At 43.2% G+C, this 6550-nt stretch overlaps 1 long non-coding RNA gene and 1 other non-coding gene across 2 annotated transcripts; both read left to right on the top strand.

Annotated features, from left to right (window-relative positions):
- The first annotated feature begins 1012 nt into the window (after positions 1-1012).
- LOC120639401 lies at positions 1013-1119 on the top strand. The gene has a single exon (XR_005661404.1). It is a non-coding gene; the product is annotated as a small nucleolar RNA R71 (small nucleolar RNA).
- Positions 1120-4516: 3397 nt separating this feature from the next.
- Positions 4517-5395, top strand: LOC120712089. The gene is made up of 3 exons (XR_005690684.1): positions 4517-4724; positions 5005-5053; positions 5148-5395. It is a non-coding gene; the product is annotated as an uncharacterized LOC120712089 (long non-coding RNA).
- The last annotated feature ends 1155 nt before the right edge of the window (positions 5396-6550 follow it).

Genomic DNA, 6550 nt, shown 5'->3' with positions numbered 1-6550 from the left:
ACATGCGGGTCTGGGAGAGAGCAGGATACTGTAATTGTTCAAAAATTACCTTGGGCATAATGTTTATGCTGGATCCAAGGTCGTAGAGGGCCCATCTATAGAGCTGATTGAAGATGGAGCAGCTGATCATGGGCACCCCTGGATCTCCACTTAGCTTCGCTGTCAGTCCTCCCCACGCACTCATCCTTGGTGGGGTGTGCCTACCTGCATGGTTAGTACATGGGGCCCACCGGGGAAGGTTGCCCCACCCGGTAGACACCATGTTTGCAGTTTCAACAGGAGATTCGGGTTGCCCTGGAATCTTCCCAGACTCAGCAGCAGGTACGGCAACAGCAATTTGAGCCAACTGTGTTTCTATAATTTTGTTGAAACTTAACTGATTTTTCAAAGCAGAAGAAAGAGTTTCAACTTTTGCATTTATATTTTCTAAAACTTTATCATTGGCAGCAAGCTTTTTATTTAAAGATTCATTAATTTTAGCTTGGCCAAAGACAAGATCCCTCAAGGAGGGTTGGTTCGAATTAAAATTCGAATTGAAATTGGAGTTGAAATTGTTACCTCCTCCTTGGAATGGTGGGTGTGCTTGACCCCACCCTTGGCCTCCTTGTGGACGGAACCCGTTGTTGTTGTTGATGTAGGCCGCATCTTCACGGGTCTCGGGGTAATCATTCCCCGAGTGTCCACCACTACCACAAACCTCGCACATCATGTACGAGTCCATGGCTTGGACAGGAACTAACATTTGCTGTTTGTTCCCTTCATCAAGTTTCTGCAGTAGGAGGTCCATTTTGGCGGTGAGCATATCCGTCTCCTTGACGGTATGCATTCCACCCTTGGTTCGGGGCTGGGAACGCTCCACGTTCCAGCCATGGTTGGCGACCATCTTCTCGATCAATGCTTTGGCATTGGCAATAATGAGATCGAGATAGCCCCCCCAGCAGCAGCATCCAAGTGGGCTCTTGATGTTGTCGTTAGCCCATTGTAGAAGCTTTGGAGTACGAGCCACTCGTCCATCCCATGATGAGGACAGGCGAGTATGTATTCTTGGAGTCTCTCCCAAGCTTCCGGGATGGATTCCATCCCTGTCTGCTGGAAACTTGAAATCCTTCCTCGCAAGGCATTTGTTTTGCCTAGCGGTTAGAACTTGGCGACGAATGCTGCGGAAAATTTGTCCCACGTGTCGACAGCTTCAGTATTCTGATGAAACCATTGTTTCGCTTTCCCCAGGAGGGAGAAAGGAAACAAGCAAAGCCTGATGATGTCAGCCATAACGCCCCGTATGGTTACGGTCTTGCAGAGCTCCAGAAAGTTCTGGAGATGGGCATTGGCGTCCTCGTTTGGCTTGCCACAGAATGGGCTAGCCTGCACCATGTTTATGAGGCTGGACTTCAGCTCAAAGTTCATGTCCCCAACATCAGCGTTGGGTCCAGTCACCACATTGACGGCTGAGGGGATGGAGAAGTCATGGAGAGTCTTCTCAGCCATGGTTTCGGTTGTTGTTGCTGGTGCCTGAAAAGCTGGCTCGCTTGTTGACAACAAAAGCTGAGGAGGGACGACGCGAGGTCGGACCCTTCTCACGAACTTCTCAGGATTTTCAACAAAGTTTGTCGGCAAGGAGAAACTAGTCATACACTACCCTATTTTCATCTAGTCAGGAGAAAACAAAAGATGACATTAGCCTGTATGAGCAGGAGCTACCTCTTATTCACAATGCCATGTTTATGCATTAGTAAACATCTTTTACACCTAGTACCATCCCCGGTAATGGAGACAGAAATGCTTGTTGGTGTTTCTTAGCGCAATCACTAGGAATGGTTAGCCCCCGGCAATGGCGCCAGAAATGCTTGTTGGCATTTCTTAGCGCAATCACTTGGAATGGTTAGTTCCCAGCAACGGCGCCAAGAAACGCCGGGTCGGTCGCCCCACAGCGGTGACGCCATGGGGTGGCGTGCGGTATGTCTTAACGATTACAGAACGATCCGCAAGCGCTAGGATATACCATTGTAGCTTTTCACCCGAAAGTATTCAGGGTATCGTTATTTATATTTTCCCAAGGGATGGCTATGGTGTGTAAAGATGTTTACCAGATACATAACTATAACAATTATGAGATAAGGTGTGAACTACTGATCATACAGGGGTAAGTGATAATAAAGATAATCGAGGGTAATGTGACACACACAGATCAGCCAACTCTCATAAATAAAGAATAAACAAATACACCTAAGGTTAGTGGGAGCATAGGCAAACAAGGTCCTAGTATACTATTCATGTCAGCAGAGAAGCTATGTTAGTCACGCACATAGAACTTTAGGTGCCAGGAAATTAGGGACATCGGGGAGAATAACCCGTTCTGGAGAACTTCCAGACTGTTCATCTTTGTATGAACTCCTACACGAATATCCGAATGTCGGGGAGTACACTAATCGAGAAGCAGCTTCCCAGCGGACCGACAGTGCTGTCACCACCTGCGGTCTACGCCAGTCAAACCGTGGAGCACCATCATATCCAAAGGATCCCGCGTACCCGAGCCCCATGCTCGCATACAAGGTCACTACCCTAGCGCCCCCCGGGTCCCCCACCTTTCGGATGGACAGGTAAGACGCTAAGGCAAGCCCGAAAGCACAACAAACTGATATCCTTACCCAGATCATCTGGTCTAAGCAAGCAACTAATACAACTTGAATAAGAACAGAACTTGGCTACACAGGCTAAGAACATCACAACATAACCAAGAACGAACTCTTTATGAATAGCACAATGATAGTCAGAATACAAAGCCATACCAGAGGCCGAGGATTGCTCGCCGACCCCGAGACAACTGGATTCGCTAAGGAATTGAAGTACTAGCCTAGCTCCACTACCCCAAAGAGTACAAGTCACAATGAGAGAGAGAGAGAGGCTTTCCCAAGTGGTGTGTGTGGTGAGAGTGGTGAGAGGCCCCTTAAATAGCTAGGAGAGGTCGGTTCCCGCCATCTCTATATATGGAAACATGCCAAACCGCCTTCAAGAGGATCAGATCATGCTTCCTGCCAAAATGCACCTAGACGGGAAGCAAGGCTAGTTCGGCAGAACCACTGGTTCGGCCGGCCCCACTTCACCGCCTCTGCCCACCGTCCTTCTTTGGTACACTGCCTGGTGGGTCCTAATGTCAGATGGTCTGTGCTGGGGATTGGTTGGTCGGTTTGGTCTGTCTAGTGGGCCTCTTTTGCTTGTGTTACGCAGGACGCGATCTTCTGTGGGTTCTTCTGCGTATTCTTCATGTTTTCTTCTTATTCCGGACTTGCGCTCCTGAAAACATAAATTCTCCAAAACAACTATGGAGCTCGGTTAGGGATACAAATATGTGAGTAAGAGGCATGGTTTTCCTTATCTTTTGAGTATAGTTGATGGTCATATTTTGTACTTAATGACCGTCAACAATGACACACCTGTATTCAGGGATCTGCAACCAGTAAATGTATTTCTCAGACCATAAAATTATGCTTTACTCGGAAAATTATCTCAAATAGGCTGAAACAGAAAAAAAAGATTTAATAACTGTAAATGTGTTATTGTAACCAAAAAATCAAAATTTGTGACAAGAAAATTATGAATATATCAAGCATGTTGGACTACATAAGAAATTCATTTGCCTCGGAAAGAGTATCGGCCGTGGTCAGAAAATCAAAATTTCTACCAAGAAAATTATGAATATATCAAGCACGTTGGGTGTGGGATTGGCTAGATAAGTTATTTAAATTGACAACACGGGTAGAAGAATGTTGACTTTTTTGCAACAGGAAAACAAAATAAGGTGGAAATGAATGATTATTTGTCAAGGTTCCTATTGATGTCTTCTAATACCTCCTTTGATTTCTCGTAGATTTGTTTGGACTTGGCCGTCGACTTTAGGAGCTTCATTTTCCGGTTGCATAATAGATGACCATGACTCAGCTAAATTTTCCGGTCACACAGAACAATTTCCAGTTTGAACCTCCTAATTTTCCGGTTGCAGAATGGATAAGCTAAATTTTCCGGTCACACAAAATAATTTACAGTTGCGGAATGGATGCTTATCTTTTTCCCATTTAAAGATTAAAGAAGAATTTTCCATTTTTGGGATCACATTTTTCCGGTTTCGGTTTGGGGGAGCGTGCTAAATAACTTATTCAGCACCCTGGGTGCTAAATAGAGAATGTATGTGTGTGTATATATATATACCTATTGTCTATTCCACACACAGGGTGTTGAATATAATTCAACACTCCCGCGACGCTGGTCCTGCTCCGGTGAGTAAAATCCACAGCTCACCACTACCGATAATTACTACCCCACCAGTGCATACTGTATTCATCAATGCAATCAAAAAGCTACACCCCATAATACTTTGACCAATTATAAAGTTGTTGGTCCAACTGGACCACAAAACAAGGAGATAATACGTGCAATAAATTGGGTGAAATCAATGGATGATAGATATATAACTGGTGGATCTCTTCTCTCCCTATTTTTATCCTCTTCTTTTTCTCTCACGCTATCTGCGGCCAAGATCCAGATGCTCTGCCTCATCACGCATGGTGAGCAATGAATCTGTTCCAGACCTGATGCTTGCTAGCATCTCCTCTTAGCTGCTTTCTGCACTTCGATGGGCAACAACGTTCCCCGTGAGTCCATCCCCGGTGAGCGCAACTCCACTAGTTTGCCTAAATCGGCGGATGGCGGCAACCATGCATCCCTCACTGGTGAGTACCACCCATCATTCTATGACTCTGATGTGGTTGCATGCCTACTTTTTACAAATTAATCAATGCAAATAGTACTCGTCAATTCTGTGGTGGAAGATGTGGATGTGCCATCTTTTTACAGAACTAATCAAACCAATGAGGTTGCAATGTGACGGCTGCTATTATAGAAGTGAGGAATAAGATTCACACGCATTGGCCATTTGATTTACTTTCCCACAAAATATTCTTCTTCCGGTGGAAATTAGCTCACTAATTCTCCATCGGCGGTTTTTGGCAGGAGAGTGTTGGTGCCAACTAGTAGATGATTTGGATCTGGCTCTATGAATGTAATTACTGTTGTAGTTTCTATTCAGATTAAGTTGCGTATCTTTTTTTTATCAAATTGGCATGATCTTTCTACATATCAAAGCACCTTTACAGGAGATCAAAGCATGTTCTGCAGGTGGAAAGCAAGTGACATACCCTTTTTTCGCAAGATCTGAAAGCAAATCCCAATTGCTTGTGGGACCAGTTTGACAACAATTCTTTTGTGTTTAGAATTAATCTCCAATTTTAATCCAGCATGGATGTTTAGTCGCTTTTTTTTGTTCCTGGAAAAATTGTAGTCAATTTTTGCTCATCTGTGTGTTTATGCAGATAACTTGGAGTAATTATTTCTTTATTGTATAAATATTACTTGTTCGTACTTTCAAATTACTCCTCAAAAATTACTCCAGTAGGAAATAAAAAAGGAGTAGGTACTAATACTCGATTGGCATAGAAAATTACTCCTTGGTTTACAAACTACTTGTTATTCTAGTAACTAATTACTCATCTCCTATGGTTCTATCGTTCATTCACTTTAAAAAATAGAATTGAGTTAGATTAATTACTCCATGTCTAACTACTTTTTTCAATAAATAACTACTCCAGGAAACTTTAGCAAATTTACTCCTTTTGTCCCCCATGACTAAATTTTGTGAATAAGTTATTGTTTCACTCCTTGACTAATTACCCGAGGAAGTTATATAGGTATGCCATCTTGATGGCGAAATTGGTTAGTTGGACGAAAGATAAACCGAACCATTGTCATCTTGGCGACCTCGGAAACAATTTTACGGTTGGGGATACTAATTCATCATATTCCTACTACTGCATGCATTTGAGTGTTGCATACATGCAGGGCTACATGTCTCCCCTCAAAATCTCGTCCACCTACAAGGCGCAAGCAAAACTTAATTTTCATTAATAGCAATGAACCTCCATGGAGGCCCCACACGATGCATGCAAAAAAGTCATGCATGCATCATTAATGTTTAATTAGCCCTCAATCCTTGGACAACGAGGATAGAGGCGGTGATCATGCCTATCCACTTCACATCAATGGGGAGGTGATTGCATCATTGATGGCAATGATAACCTGACATTAAAATTAGCATTACACAAAAATTGTATCTATGATGCTATGCAATTTTTACTACCCGCGATGAAAATGGAGTAAAAAGTTGTCTAGCGAGCTCAACATAGCTCCGGACAAAAGCGGCGACACATGTTGAATATTACTCGTTGAAACTGATTTTTTACAGTTGTGGGATGAATTTGCTGATGAATTACGATCATAGGACATTATCGGATCTTCGAGAGCCCGCTGCTGTTAATTTTTACAGATGAGTCTCAAAATAGGAGCCCGCTGCGCTTGGTAGATTGGTAGTAAAATTTTTAGGTTCCAACCAAATCAAATAATGTTGCTTGCTATTTTTTACTTTCAAATATTTAATATTTTACACCCCTAAACTCAACTCATACCTTCATCCATAGCCAATAAAAACTTCAACCTAACTCGT

This window comes from Panicum virgatum, chromosome 6K (assembly GCF_016808335.1).
Source record: "Panicum virgatum strain AP13 chromosome 6K, P.virgatum_v5, whole genome shotgun sequence".
Lineage (NCBI taxonomy): Eukaryota > Viridiplantae > Streptophyta > Magnoliopsida > Poales > Poaceae > Panicum > Panicum virgatum.
The sequence above is the reverse complement of the archived record's forward strand: the minus strand, read 5'-3'. Positions and strand labels throughout refer to the sequence as shown.